Here is a 16348-nt window from a genome sequence, read left to right as displayed (position 1 = left end):
ATTATAGAATTGGACAAGAAACTGTGGTAATTAGATACTCGAGAAACTAATGACAATGATCCTAGGTTCAATAACGAATCCGCGGTCGACGGGATGGTAGATGAACGTACTCACAAAATCTAAGTCGGACGCGTAATATTCACTGGTCGTAAAGGGTTACTCCTTTCATCAATGAGATCGCGAGCGAGAATGCCTTTCCCGTCCCGAAGATGCCACAGAGGAAAACTATAATGGTGTGTCTAAGGATACGAGATCATCGGATTCGTCGAGAAAAGCCTTCGTTCAGAAAGTAAGGGAAATTGACGTTGCTGCTAATTGGTCAATCTCCATATCGGTGGTTAGAAAAAGATGCTAGCCGCCCTCGAGGGAAAGTTGCTAGTGGGAGACGCCGCTCGTTGAAAAATATGTCTCCCCTATCTTCCCGTAGTTGGGACAAAGACTGTTTGTCTGTTTGAAGGACTTTAGTTAACTAAACCTTAAGATTTATAACGGGCCCTCGGGCTAGCCGAACATGTACTGCGGAGACGCATCGACATCTGGCAATCATCTTACTCGAAGAATAGGGTCTGCGTGTCACGGGACAGAAACCGTTGGAATGTTTACTGTCGCGTGTCGCCACGAATATTTCTTTTAAGGAGAGCTATAGAATTACTCCATACCTTTGTTAGACAAAGCGTTCATCCCGTGGCCGCGGCTACGTTCGGCGACTGACCGTCGCCTCGAGCCCAAGCTCATTATCACAACTCTCGAACAATTACAATCGGATTGAATAACTACAATTGTTCAATTACAGCTATAGTAGACTCTAGGTTACAATGTTGCGGGATTATCCAAAATTCCAAAGGCTCCGGTGTTCTTTCATCTCCGACACATATATATGTTTACGAATTTATGTAACAATATGTAAAAATAAATTGGTCTCGAAAGTATTTATTTATCTTCTATTTTACACTTCTTTATCTTTTATAATTTAGAAGGCAAGAGATTCATAAGTTGCATTTTACGCTGTATTATCCAAGTTGTAATAAAACATAATTTGTTATTTTAATAGTATTCTCAACTAAAACTTTCGATATAGCACGTATCTGAACAGCACACGAAAATCAATATGCATATAAATTGTTTCACTGCAATTAAGTACCCGTTAAGTGCACAGTAACAAAAGTAGCATACGTGTTAGATAAAAATGGATCGACGATTAAATAAAAACTTGGCGACTCGCCCTGCTGACGTCGAAGTCCTCTATACTGAGCAGCATACTTGCGGACTTAAGTGCATCATTATCAACAAGATCGGTCATGTATAAGCTGTTTGCATTGTGATTACCCATTGCGCTCGATGCGGCACTGCTGTACGCGCTGGAGGTGTTTTGCACAGATACAACGTCGGTAGTCCTTTGAACGAGCCTTTTGTTTGTCATGCTCGACGTATCTGCTTCCGAGGACACGTCGAATCTGATGTCACTGAAATCAATGAAAGCGTACTTATAAAGTTTGCTTGAAAAATCAATAATCACACTGTTCAATCAAACACTGAAAAGCCATTCTATCGTATACATTGAGTTTCTCCCCGTGTTCAACTTACTAATTTAATCAACTCTTATATTAATATATACCGATTAAAAGATAAATAATTGATTAAATAAAACACACGTAATTATTTAATATTTGTCTTAATACATAATATTCAAATATATGCACATTTGCAGCATTATTATATATTTTATTTTATGAATATAACGATATATAAGTATATTTTATAAAACTTTATCATTTTCAGTTTTTGTTTGTACAAAATAGCGCGTTTAATTTCTTTTTTAATTTTCCAGACTATCCTCGTTTATATTTTCCATAAAAGACAAAATGTAGTCGGTTGACAAATTCTAACGCGTACCGCATTATATTCTCTGCTATATCATATGCTGTAATAATTTTCCAGAGTTTAGAGCACGACATCTAGAGAATTTCAAATTTCAAAGATAACCTACATACCAAGAATAATCAACAGTCCGTTTATAATAACTCGTGTATGTTTAAAACTATTAAGTACAGAGCCAAAATTTTGCTTCCATTCTCGTTAAAATTAAGTGCATAGCGAAACAGAGTGTTGGGATGTTTCACTTGATTACTTTACTTGAAACGAATTAAGGATAATCTAACAAATTCACAATATAAAGTTCTACATCGCCCAGTCGCAATGAAAGAATCAACCTCTTTAACTGAAAGTTCTTCAGCGTAAACAAGAGAACTTATTTTCATTTTAGAAGCAACTGCTCGCTCACATAGTTAATATTAAAATTAAATTTAATTAAGAAAACAAACGCGTAACATAAGAGGTGAAATAAGATTCAAGGAAAGGAACATCTTCATACTCACTTCAAATAGTTATTTTCCGCAGGTTGTTCGTGATTCTTCCTGGAAATCGTGTTTTTACGGGAAGTAGCTTAAGAGAGGACCAGCTCGATCGTATCGGACAAGCTCTGCAGCATCTTCAGAGCGTCTTCATTCCGCAAATGCAATAAATTCTGCCCATTTATCACCACGATGCGATCGCCTGCGGCCAATAAATTTCTCCGAATTAATGCAACCCCGGTAAACAATGGCTCTTCAAGCTTACCTTTGTTCACGTTTCCGGCCATATCGGCCGATCCTCTTACCGATACCGCTTGGATATAAACGCCACCATCGTTACCCTCTGTCACTTACAACCATATGCTGCCACTGTAACGTCAATTCATATCAGAGACCAGGCCATACACCACGGACAGGATGGCACCCAGATGTCTGCATATCCTTGGCGCGCACCCTCAATAGTCTTAAGTGCCCACCAGGGGCCTTGGCATTTTTATAGTTAAGGTCCTTCGGACCAAGCGAGTATTTCCTGTCGTAAATTTCGTCCCGTGTCCTTAGACACCCCTACCCCTAGCTTTCCTCAGACACAGTATCGTCAGTAAGGCTTCACTTATTCTGTATCCTTAGAATAGTCAACATATCTATATCGGTCTCTACCCTTATAAGTCGCGTACTTAATGTATTGTTGTAACTAAGTCTTACATAACGTGATTGGAGTGAATTGTGATTTATGTTAATTCAGTGCGTGTTACATTGTGATTGCTGAATTCATAATAAAGGTTGATTAAAACAAAGTTAATAGTTGTGTTACGACTCAACTATATTTTATTTTCACCAACCACCCCTAAAAATTACGTGACACCACCGTGGCCCCTTTCCAAGTTAATCGTCTGCAGGATTCGTTCCTCGGCAAACGACAACTCTTTAAGACGCGCTGCTAAGGAAGCGGACATCGACTTGTCCTCCAGCACACGGAACGTCTCGTCATCTGTACGGATGTCAGCGTCTGTTGGAAATAAATATCATACAAAATCTAAATTTACAAATCATATAATCCTTGCATGATGATGAAATGCATCATGTTCGAAGAGATATTTTTATATTGAAATTAATATGTTTGCAGAATTCCTTAATTTCTTGAGATATAGGATTAAGAAAATAAAATATCTTATGTTGTATATGTTATCTGATTTAGTGAATTACATAACGCGATTGATTTCAAGAAATGCAATTAAATATAAAAATAATATATAGTACAATGATGATACAATATGTATCGATAACATAGCGTTGTATTAAAAATTTGTTAATTATTGTATACGTTTAAATATAGGTTCGAGTGATAATTGTTAACACTTGTAAAATCTAGTCGAACTAGAAATGTTACTAACTGAGCACGTATGTTTCCGGTAGAGGAGATAACGTTGATCGTGCGGACAATGACTGAATCGAAGACTCCGTGTCTGATTTTAATGATAGCGACTCCATATTATCGATAAGGGCGGTGTCTTTCTGCACGAGGCTACTGTAGATCGCTCGTGTTTCCATTTTTACCCCTAGACGACGTGTTAAACTCGGCGTCCGATAACCTTCCGATTGTCTGGATGTTCCGTAATTCGGTAAACTTGAAATCTTCATCTAAAACAATCATAAAAGCATTTCGATTCCAATCGATTCCAATATTTGTTAATTTTCATACAAAAAGCTAAGATATATTACAAATACATGAAACAACATATATTGAACCTTTCTATCATTCTTGGAAGTAAATATCAGTCAAAGTACAAACATTCCATTAAAGGTATTATATATGTGGCAGATGAAAGGACACCGGAACCTTCCCTTTGGAATTTTGGGAAAGTCCCTTACCACTTTAACCCAAATTCTACCATAGCCGTAATTAAGCAATTGTCGTCACTCAATCCAATTGTATTTGTTCCAGATTTATGATAGTGAGCTTGGGCTCGAGGCGACAACCAGTCGCCGAACGTAGCAGCGGTCACGGGAAAAACGTTTTTACCTAACAGAGGTGTGGAGTAATAGTATAGCTCTTCTTAAAAAAAAAATAGTTGTAGCGGCACGCGACAGTAAACATTCCAACGGTTTCTGTCCTATGGCTCGCCACACGCAGATCCTATTCTCTTATCTATTTGGTAAGATGATTACCAAATGTCGATGCATCTCCACAGTACATGTGCATCTAGCCTGATGTCCCGTTATAAATCTTAAGATTTAGTTAACTAAAGTCCTTCAAACAGACAGACGGTCTTTGTCCCAACTACGGGAAGATAAGGGAAATCTATTTTTCTGATGAACGATGTTTCCCGCTAGCAACTTTCCCTCATGGGCGGCTAGCATCCTTCTCTAACCACCAACATGGAAATTGACCAATTAGCAGCAACGCCAATTTCCCTCACCTTCCGAACGAAGGCATCTCTCCACGAATCCGATGATCTCGTGTCCTTAGACACACCCCATCATAGTTATCCTCTGCAGCATCATCGTGACGGAGAGTCATTCTCTGGTGAGGTCGTATTAGCGAGTTACTTAGCGTCTCTACGCTCGGTGGCTATTCCACGTTTTAACAAAGAATTAGTTTAGTAATACTTGTACCGTAGCCAAGCGGGTCGAGTACGACTTGGACTTTGGAAGAAAGCGCATTCTGTTGTTATTGGACCTAGGATCATTGTCATTAGCTTCACGAGTATCTAATTACCACGGTTACTGTACGGTAGTTAACTAAATCTTAAGATTTATAACGGGACGTCAGGCTAGCTGCACATGTACTGTGGAGATGCATCGACATCTGGTAATCATCTTACTCGGAGAATAGGATCTGCGTATGGCGAGCCACGGGACAGAAACCGTTGGAGTGTTTATTGTCGAGTGCCGCTACAACTATTTCTTTTTAAGAAGAGCTATACTATTACTCCATACCCTTGTTAGGCAAAACGTTCATCCCTTGGCCGCGGTTACGTTCGACGACTGGTTGTCGCCTCGAGGCCAAGCTCATTATCACAAATCTCGAACAATTATAATTGAGTTAAGTTATAGAGGCTAAAATATTGGGGGTTTTCCGAAGAATTCCAAAGAAAGGCCCCGGTGTCCTTTCATCTCCGACATATATATTGCGAAAATGTTGATCTTTAAACAAATTCCCATCTTCTTTAATTTTCCCCAGAATTTTTATTTTCGCTAATTATTTTCTAAATATTCGGCTGAAAAAACTATGATATATTGAAGTAGAGGCTCCGATAAGTATCTCAGAATCTTTCCAAATACTTTGAAAGCCAAAACAGTAATTCAAATTTCATAGATAGAACCTTTTTTTTGTGGAGAAATCCTCATGGACACTCCGCTGTTCTAATAATCGCGTAACAGCAGACTAGTGTCGAACTCCTACCGACTAAAACTCCACGATGACCATCCTACGCGTATGACAGGAGTGCTCTTATGAATTAACTTCTGTTGCACCCCCTTCCCGCGTCCTCTTGTTGGAGCCAGTCCTAATAATTCCTGAGTATTGAATTTGACCTTAGGGGGGAGCATTGTCCCTAGCGCTATCGCTCCTTCTAGTCGTGATCCGTTGGGACGGCGATGGAGCGGCTCTCGGTCGCCTGACCGCCATCCTCCTCCATCGTCTTATCCTACAAGGGTGAGAGCTTTTCTTTCTCTCCTTTTCTGCTCGCTTTTTCGCGAACATAACTCGCTCGCAGAAGAGGCGGAGGGCTTCGTATTCCTGTGACCCTCTCAACATCGCTTCTACAATCGCTGAGGGGATCAATCCTCTTCCTATGGCGTGTCGCAGAGTGTAGCGGGGTAGCTTTCACGCCGGACAGAGCTCCAGCGTGTGCTGCGCTGTGTCCCTGCCCTCTCCGCAGTGGTGACAAATGTCTGTCGTCTCCCGTCCGATTTTTCTCAGGTGAACGGGAGGCCGCGGCGGCTTCTCCATGTCTCCCGGTTTGGAAGGACTACCTCCGCGCCTCGATGTTTACCTCCCTCGTTGATCAGCTGGGAGCACCACGGGTCCCACGTGTCTTCCTCGGCAGGTCCTAGGTCGTTTGGAGCCGCCTGCTCGATCAAATCTTCTCCCGGATCCCATACTCTCCAGCGGGCGTATCTCCTTTTGAGCGCTATTGCCCGAAGCTCCCACGGGGAGGACGCGGCTGGAGCGGTCGCCGACGCGTAGGACACCGTCCGGTATCCCCTAATGATTCTGATGGCGGTTAGCCTGTGCACCCTCCTGAGGAGCAGGATGCTGCGACGACTCACCATCAGATATGTCCGCCCATACCGGGGCCCCGTACATCACTCGGGACCGAACGACGCCCTCGTATAATCGACGCACCACAACTCCCGCCCCGCCGATGTTCGGCAGCAGGCCGCACAAGGCATTGGCAGCCGCCGACACCTTGGGAATCAGGGAGTCGAAGTGCGACTCGAACGTCCACTGGCTGTCGATGACGACACCCAGGTATTTCATCTGCTTCATAGATAGAACCTACGTTGAAGTTTCTACGGAGAAAGACTCTGTTTTCAAATTACTCGATATTAACAATAAAGCGCGATGACAAAATTACAATTCATTTTCAAGTCGTTTATCTTCGTAGTTAAAATTATTATTTTTTCCTTTTCAAAATTACATAAAAATATTCGAAGAATAAATCCATGAAAGGGACATTTAGAATATTCGTAGAATTCATGAATTTTTAGTCTTCTTAAAAAGTTTACCGTTTATAGGATGGACAGAAGTATAAATTCAGTTACAGAAAACCGTTGATTTATAAACCGTTTGCATTACAGTTGTTCTTATTCTCATAATAATCTCGTACTAAATTCTTATTTTCGTGCTGCCGGCTTAATGTCACCTCTCGGTCGAATATTATTTGTTATTTTGATATACAGCGTAATCTCGATTATACATTGCGTACATACATCATCCGAACGTTCTGTCATCAGAATATTGTATAATTCTCTATAGTGTATTTCATATACGTATATACGTATATACCTATATACATGTTTAATACACGTAATATTTATTTCCCCCTATCAAAATTGTCGACGACAACAATTGTCGAAATAAAATCTCGTCTCAACATTTCAGTACTGTATTTACATTCGAAACGTTTCAAACAATAATGACGTCAAGACGAACACCGGTACATTTGACAATTGTCGATAAATACAGAATCACTGCGATGAGAGATAAAGGCAAAATTCGACAAACCATAATGGAAAAGTACGGTATTGCGAAATCCACATTGATCAATATATGTATAAAAAGCGAAGTGATTTCAAATCAATGCGGGATCCTCATGGGTTTCACACGGAAACGTTCGGATATAGAGAGAGCTATTTACCACTGGTACTTATGATGTAAGGAAAGAAAGGTAAAAATGACAGGAGTAGACATACAGAATGAAGCTCTAGAAATTAATCATAAATTAAACGGACATCCTAGTTTTAAAGCCAGTTGCACTTGGTTGCGAAACTTTAAAGAACGTTACCGTATTACTATTAAGGATATAAGGGAAAATTTTCAACCCACAATTCCATTCATTGTAGGGAAAGACTTTAAAGCTGATTTTAACAGATTACTGGAAGAAGGTGGGTTCACATTGAAGAACGTTTACAATGTCGCTTACACAATAGTAATGTGGAAAGCAGTATCAGAAGAAACTTGTATTTTGAACCATGCGGAATCGACAGGAAGCATAAAAATGTGCGATGGTTACTTGTTTGCTTGTACCATTTGGTTTGAAGTGCAGAAAAAGCTATTGTTCTATAATTCAAACACATTTATCATTATTAGTTCCAATAATCAAGATTCTACTATGTATGGAAGACAAGGAAAGGCGCGCAATGTTATTCTTGTATTTACATTCTCTTTGAACTTCATACTTTGAATTTGGCAAATTAGAGTTAAAGTAATTGTTAAATTAAATGTTTACTGGGAATATAGGGATGGATCGATGAATGTATTAAACAAGTATATTGTCGCACAAATAAATGATGATGACCTTAAAATCATATTTAAAAAATGTCTTCTAGAAAAACATTATCTACCAAATAGTATAACCTTGCCCTGCGTAGTTATTTTCATAATATTAATAACGAAGTTATTTAGATGCCCCGATTTATGTATCCCATTCTGTATATCAGCAGATATTTATCAGTGCGAGTACCTACCAAAGCCGGTAGATACGCGACTAATCAATGTAAAACTTGAATTGGAACTAAATTTATATTGATAAAATTATATGATATAGAAACATATACATTCACACAAATGGGCTTCTTTTTCTCTTCCTTCTTTCTCGCATTCTTTGTAATTTGTCTTATTAAACGAAAAGGAACTTATAATTGTAAGTAATTAACTAAATGTAATTATTAAGAATGGCGACCTCGACGATGTATATGACTTTGAAGTACGTTAAGGAAAGTAAAAGTCAAAAGAAACTAATAACTATTATTCCGAGGATTTACGATTTACTGAATATACGCTATTAAATAAGCAGTAGCGTTGGACTGCATCATTAAGCGTAAATGTTGATACAGTTATTCCTTAACATATGTCTCTAAAATATTTATGTAGTATCGGGGAGAAGGGCCCAAGAAACGTCGAGCTAACTACAGACAGTGTCGCGAGAGCCGAGGCGTTGTCGGCTCCATCAATGCATTACCGAGTCCTTCAGGTAAATAGCTTTGCCGAAGGGACCTGCGTGACCCTGACTACGAGCGTCTGTAGAACACGTGTGCGGTAGGCCCGGCAAGAGACAATGGAGTGCTAAAACGGGCAGAGCGTCAGTCGAGGAGCAGAGTGCGAGTTGAGCGGACACGGAGTGTGAGTCGGCGTGCGAAGATATCGTAGTCTGTTCTTTTGTTATCGAATATCACTCATTAAAATACCTTAAACTTTAAACTCTACCATCATCACTTGTCCTTACTCTCAGAATCCACCAGTTACTACATTTATATCTGCTTAAAAGAAAGTAGTAGGGCTAATATTTCTTCATAAGGAACTACATCAATCAATGCATCGAAAAATATAATTTTATTTTGAAAAATGTATATAACCTTCTTCGTATCTCAACACCCATATCTGTCTATATTCTGCCTACATCGTACTATATCACTCTAGATCTGCCTTATATGTTTTTGAACACAATTTTCTTCTTCAGTGTTCCAGACCGAAATTATTCGTTCAAGTTAACCGTGTCAGTTAAAAGTATTTACAATTATGTGCAATAAATACCAAGAAGGTAACAATTCTATTTACATTTCTAAATTTGTAAAAGTATTAATCGCGAAATATTGGTTGATAAATCTGTATTTGAGAACCAGGTCCATATTTGCAGAAATTTAGTTATACGTACTCAAACTCCTTTATCAGATTATTACATCAGAATAATACATATTAAATGATAAATATTTAATATATACAGCTTCATGCTCAATGTTATCATATATAAATAATCTGTATAATCATCATAATCATTCATTGTTAGAAATTGTAAAAGAAAAACTCTTTGTTACATTTAACACTAAACCTACCAGTGTTGGTTAGATTGACTGATTTCAAGCTTTTGCACAAATTTAACCATATTTAAACGTTATCATATCGCTTCATAATTTCAGAATTTACCTAAAACATGCATACAATATATTTTCCGTATTTACTTTTAGTTTGTTTTTTTTTTCCTTTCTAACAATGTTCGACCGTTCGTCGAGAGACGTAATTGCGAGGAAGCGCGCCAACGGGAATCGTAAATTCCCGTTACGATTAGATAATCGGCGCCACGAAATGATCGATCCGCTATTTCGTTTAGGATAATAGCGGTGGTTGAACTGATTATAACACTGAAATAACAGATCACAATATACACTATATTCAACAAGTTTGTGGACATAGACAGTTACGCTCGGTGTGTATAGATATAAGTTAAACAGGTGACTGATCTAAAGCTGATAAACCAGCCAAGACATTGACTAGTTAACGCATGAAAAACCAGTCAAGGGATGTTGACTGATCTAAAGATGGAAAACCAGCGAAATTCGGTGACGATGCTGACGCAGAGTTGCTGGATGTTGGTCGTCCCATCACTGGTCACTTGCGGTAGAAATACCGCGAAAAATGGGAAAGCCCACGTTTCTTCACTGATGGAGCAATAACCATAAGGAACGTCTCGACTTGAATATATTTTAATACTATTAAGGACCCTAGCGATAAAATACAAATGCTTAGTTTTATTACAGTTCCTTAGGATTATTGCGGTCCGACTAATTATATTTGCACAGCTAGTGGTCGCCTCCACCGAGGGATGGATTCCGGGTTACACGCAGAGTCACCGGACGTAACTCCGGTGGGCACGCAGCAGGTGATAGCAGTGGTGCCAGCTGCATATTTTCCCAAAGATAATCCTAATTTAAATATAAGAACGGGTCTGACCATAGCCACGGCAAGAATTCTTCCTAGGATTGAGAAATGCTATAGATGTCATTTAATAGAGCATTCAACGAGTCAGTGTAAAACGATCAGACCTGGCAAGGAAATATGCAGAAGATGTGGAAGTAAAGACAACAATATGTCAAACTGCAACAACGAGGCATGCTGCGCGATGTGTAGCACCCGTAAACTAAGCAACACAAGGCATGTCACAGGCTCATTGGCGTGCCCTACGTACAGATTGACTTTGAAACAGGGTCAAAATTAAGATCTTGCAGACTAACCTGAATAGGTGCAAACTAGCACAAGACTTAATGTACCAGTACGCTTGCGAGTACCGAGTAGATGCGGTTGTCATCTCAGAATCGTATAGGCAGTAAGCGTACTGCTTTAACGATGCGAAAAATGACGCCTCCATTTGGATTACACTGTTCAATGGCAGGTTTCTTAAGGAAGATACATTAATTAATAAGAATGGAATAGTGGTCCTGGTAATTAACGATTGCTTCCCCATAAGTGGGAATTGTTCGCTCAACATCAACAAAAATGAGTTTAATAAATACGTTAATAAATAATCTGAAGAAAGACAGTAGGAAACATCATAAAATCATTATGGCGGGAGATTTTAATGCAAAAACGATGGCATGTGGAGGAAATAACAGAGACAAGAGGGGCATAACATTAATGGAAGTGTTATGCAAGCATGGTCTGTTTCCAATTAGACTGAGACAAAAATACACATACATTAGGAATGGGAGAACTAGTTGCTCGGATGTAATCAGTGGAGATAATCAAAACGACTAATATACACGAAAATAGTAGTCTTAAAAAATTATTCAACCTTTGGCTATTACTATATTTTACACAACTTCAAAACGAAAATAAACAGTAGCAAATCTAATTATTTTAAATTTTCTGTATTTTCGCACGTTCGCTCCTTCAATGTAGCTCCTCAATGTATAATATTCCAAAATTTATTGGATGTATAGGATGTACGAACCATGATATTCTAACGCGAGCAATTGAACGCGCAAATAGAAGTCCTCTCGCACCCAGCACGTAATTCCTGTTATTTGTCACCGAGATTCAACAGTTCGATTCATCACGATGCTGCGTACGTGAACAATATGGAAAAAGAAAGAAAACATCAGGCTAGAAACATTACAGCGTGCATTTCTTTCTTTAGTTTTTTTCCTTTGAAATATATCGTGTTAACGATATGTTTTTTTTTTTTTTTTTTATTTATTTGTTGAAATTACAATCAATTCTCGCGTTGAGAATTTTCAGTAATTTTTCTGGCGTGGCGCAGTGACATGGCTGTTTATTTACAATAAGTTAATACTTATTATAGATAGGTATAATTTATAAGTGTTATAAGTAAGTGCATATCCTTTATTTGGATGATTAAATGAATCTGACGTTTAGGTCTAGCGGGTAGTGTCTCTTCAGCCTGCGAGTCTGGTCCGTCGTATCGAGTAGTCCAGTGATTAGGGGGTTTCGGTGTTTGTTGATTCTTTTGCTGTATCTGTTGCTATATTTTGCTATTTCCTCTTTGACGGTGGGTATCTTGAGGTCGCGGTGTATTGTTTCATTGGTTACATACCAAGGTGCGTCAATTAGGGATCTTAGCGTTTTCGATTGAAAGCGTTGGAGTATTTCAATGTTGGAGTTACTTGCTGTTCCCCATAGTTGGATTCCGTAGGTCCAGACAGGTTTTATTACGGTCTTGTAGAGGGTAATTTTATTCTGTATATTTAGTTTGGAGCGTCGGCCCGTGAGCCAATAGAGTTTTTTTAGTTTGTCCTTTAGTTGCTTCCTTTTATCTGAGATGTGTGTCTTCCACGTTAGTCTCCTGTCCAGGGTCATGCCCAGGTATCGGACTGTGTCCCTGCTAGGAACTGTTGCATTGTTGATGGTGACCTGGGGGCAGGTTTGTTTTCGGAGCGTGAAGGTTACATGTGAGGATTTCTTTTCGTTGACTTTGAAGCCCCATTTGTGAAATCACTTTTCCATGGAGTCGAGACTTCGCTGGAGAGTGGATGAGGCTATTACCGGGTCAGCGTGGGGAGCTAATATCGCTGTGTCGTCTGCAAATGTCGCTATTGTTATATCATTTGATATAGGTAGGTCGGCAGTGTAGATGGAGTACAGTAGGGGTCCGAGGACACTACCTTGGGGTATGCCGGCTTCTATTGGGAATGTTGCGGAAGTGGCGTCTAGGTATTTAACCATGAATTGCCGATTGGTTAGGTAAGATTTTAGGATGGAGTAGTAGGGGTGGGGTAGGATCTTTTTAAGTTTGTATAGTAGCCCTTCATGCCATACTTTATCGAATGCCTGTTGGATGTCTAGGAAGACCGCTGAGCAATATTTTTTCTTTTCGAGTGTTTGGCTGATCGTATGAGTTAGGCGGTGGATTTGCTCTACTGTAGAATGATGTTTTCGGAAGCCGAATTGGTGATCTGGGAGTGTTTTCAAGTTCTCTAGGATTGGAAGGAGTCGGTTCGTGAGCATCTTCTCGAATAGTTTGGATAGGGTAGGTAAAAGACTGATTGGGCGATAGGAGCAGGTTTCGTATATCGGTTTACCGGGTTTAGGGATGAGGGTAATCAATGAGATTTTCCAAGCCTTAGGATAGTGTTCCAGGCGAAGGATAGCATTAAAAATCGATGTGATGAGTGCTATCCCCTTTGTGGGAAGTTCCTTGATTGCTCTATTGCCTATTAGGTCGTGTCCTGCTGCTTTCTTGGGGTTTAGGCGACTGATTGTTTCTATAGTCTCAGCAGAGGAGAAGGGTTCGATAGGAGGGGACATTTGGAAGGGGGTGTGCAGGTATTCAGTAACGTCCGCGGCGGTTTGGGGGGAATGGGGTTTGAATACTTTTGACAAGTGTTTTGCAAACAGGTCGGCTTTTTCTATAGGGCTTCGCGCCCATCCACCTTGCGGACGGCGGATAGGTGGGATTATTTGTGGGGGGCGTGTGAGTTTCCTGGAGGCCTTCCATAGTGAGTAGTTGGCGTCGGCTGTGGGGGATAAGCTGGCGAGGTATTTATGGAAACAGTCGTTTTTATAGTTTCTTAGGGTTCTGGATAGCTTTCTAGTTGCGTGTTAAGTTTGCGTTTGTCCTCCGGTGTTCTATGGGTCTGCCATACTCTTCTTAGTCTTCGTTTTTCTGCTATTTTTTTTAGTATGTAATGGGGATATTCTTGTTTGCTGTTAGATGGCTTTGTCGGTGTGGAGAGGCGGATTGCGTTTATTATGCTCGTGTTTAAGTATTCCGTGGCTGCTTCGATATCTTCCTTTGTTTTTAGTGGGGTGAAGGCTGAGGTTGAGTGTGTAAAGACTTCTCTGAAGAGCTGCCAGTTGGTGTGTTGGTTGTGAATGGTGCCATTAGGTGTATTCTCGATGATTGTTGAACTGACTGTTGCTATCACGGGAGAATGATCAGAGGAGAGATCAGCCGAGGAGTTGATCTGGACGTGTCTTGATGGGATATTTTTAGTTATGAAGAAGTCGAGAAGGTCGGGTATTTTGTTGGTGTCAGTGGGCCAGTATGTGGGTTCGTATGTGGTGAGGTAGTTGAGGTTGTTGTTTGTTATGCTGTTTAAGAGGTTTTTGCCTCTTGCTGTAACCAGTCTGCTGCCCCATTGGATGTGCTTGGCGTTATAGTCTCCTCCAACTATGAATCTGTTGCCCAGGGTGTCCAGGAAGTTATCAAAGTCTTCTTTGGCGATGGAGTGTCTGGGAGGGCAGTATACTGCTGAGGTGGTGATTGAGCCATGACAGTCTTCTATTGCTACGTTTGTTGCTTGGAGGTAGTCTTTCTGGAATGATGGAAGTTCGTAGTGCCTAATACTTGCTTTGATTATTATTCCGGTGCCACCGTGGGCCTTTCCGCTGGGGTGTTGGGTATGGTAGAATTTGTAACCATTTATTTTCAGGTAGCTCTTGTCGGTGAAGTGGGTTTCCGACACGAGCATTACGTCGATTTGCTGGTGTTTTAAGAAGAGTTCTAGTTCAAGTTTGTGTTGCGCTAGACCGTTGGCGTTCCAGAGTGCTATGCGCCTTGGTTTTATTTTGAGTCGGGGCGTGCTAATTTTTCCACGATGAGTGTTAGTAGCGATAGCAAGTGATTTATTTGCTCCGATTGTTTCTCTATTAGCTTTTCAAGCCTTGAGGAGTTGTCTGTGTTTGGTGGGTTGGGGTCACTGTTTTGGGGAAGGTTCCTTTGGCTGTTCGGGTTATTTTGGATGCCTTGTACTGCTTGGGCAAAGGAGGTTGAGGTGGAGATGAATTTGGTAGGACTGTGCGTTTGGTTGGTTGAGGGGGTTGGGGTAGTCGTGAATTTCGGCGGGCTGGGTGTTTGGTTGGATACCTCTTTTGCTCTGGGCTTAGGGTACCTGTTCGTGTATAGTGTTTTATATGCTGGGCAGCCTTTGTAGTTGGCAGGGTGGTCCCCTTGGCAGTGGATGCATTTCGCTGGGGTTTCCGGTGATTTGGCGCACTGGTCAGTGGAGTGAGAGCCTGCGCATTTAACGCAGCGGAAAGTATGGTTGCAGTATTTCTGCGTATGACCGTACCTTTGGCACCTTTTGCACTGCACTATTTCTTTTTTCACGAGCGGTGGTTCGATCTTTACTATCGCGTTCATTAGGCGACTGATGTTATATATTTCCTTATTGTTCGGTTTTTGTTTAATGTCTAGGAAGAATAAGGATAACGGGTCTTTCGAGACTCTATGCCTTATATTACTTACGTTGACGACTTCGTGGCCGAGTTTTGAGAGTTCGTATTTTAGTTCGTCTATATCTGCTGAGTGGTGTATGTTTCGTAGGACCACCCGGAAAGGCCTTTCCTGTTTAAGTTGGTAGGTGTGGAAGTTGGCGTTCAGGGTCCTGAGTGTCTTGGTGAGTTTTCTGTAAGCTTCTGGGTTCGTCGGTAGTATTTTCACCTTGTTGTTGCTTATCTTAAGGTTATATTCCTCCTTGCTGGTATCTCTCTCTAGGGACTTGGTCATTGTCTGTATGTCAATGACGTCGTCCACAAAAATTGGTGGGGGAGGGGGGATTCTCTGTGAGTGTTGGTTTGATGGCGGTTCTACGATTTCCATGGCGTCGTTTGAGGATTCCAATACGGCGAACCTGTTGTGTGTGTTTATTTGCGTTGCTGGTTCTATTTTCCTCTTCTTTGTAGTGTTAGCGTCGTTAGTGCGGAGAGTTCTGCTACACTTCTGCCACGGGGGGGGTAGCTCGGGGTAGCTGCGAGTCTGCTCCGGAGAGCCTGGTCGCGGTTGCTGGGCCATCATCGAGCTAGTTAATTCGGAATGAACAACTAGTCGTGAGGCTGTGAGGCTAGTATTCGTGTTGGGGTTAGGTGCGTGGGATTTTCTTCTCCCTAGGGGGTAAGGGGCACTTAGCTGTGTTCTCTTTCGACGTTTGGGCGACACGTGTTGTTTTCGAACTACGCTGGGCACTAGAGACACGTCTGCACGCTTCGGCACTCCATAGCGAACTCGCGTTAACGATATGTAAACAGGAATTCACTAACG

Source organism: Bombus vosnesenskii, unplaced genomic scaffold (assembly GCF_011952255.1).
Source record: "Bombus vosnesenskii isolate JDL3184/JDL3185 unplaced genomic scaffold, Bvos_JDL3184-5_v1.1 scf7180000013431, whole genome shotgun sequence".
Lineage (NCBI taxonomy): Eukaryota > Metazoa > Arthropoda > Insecta > Hymenoptera > Apidae > Bombus > Bombus vosnesenskii.
The sequence above is the reverse complement of the archived record's forward strand: the minus strand, read 5'-3'. Positions refer to the sequence as shown.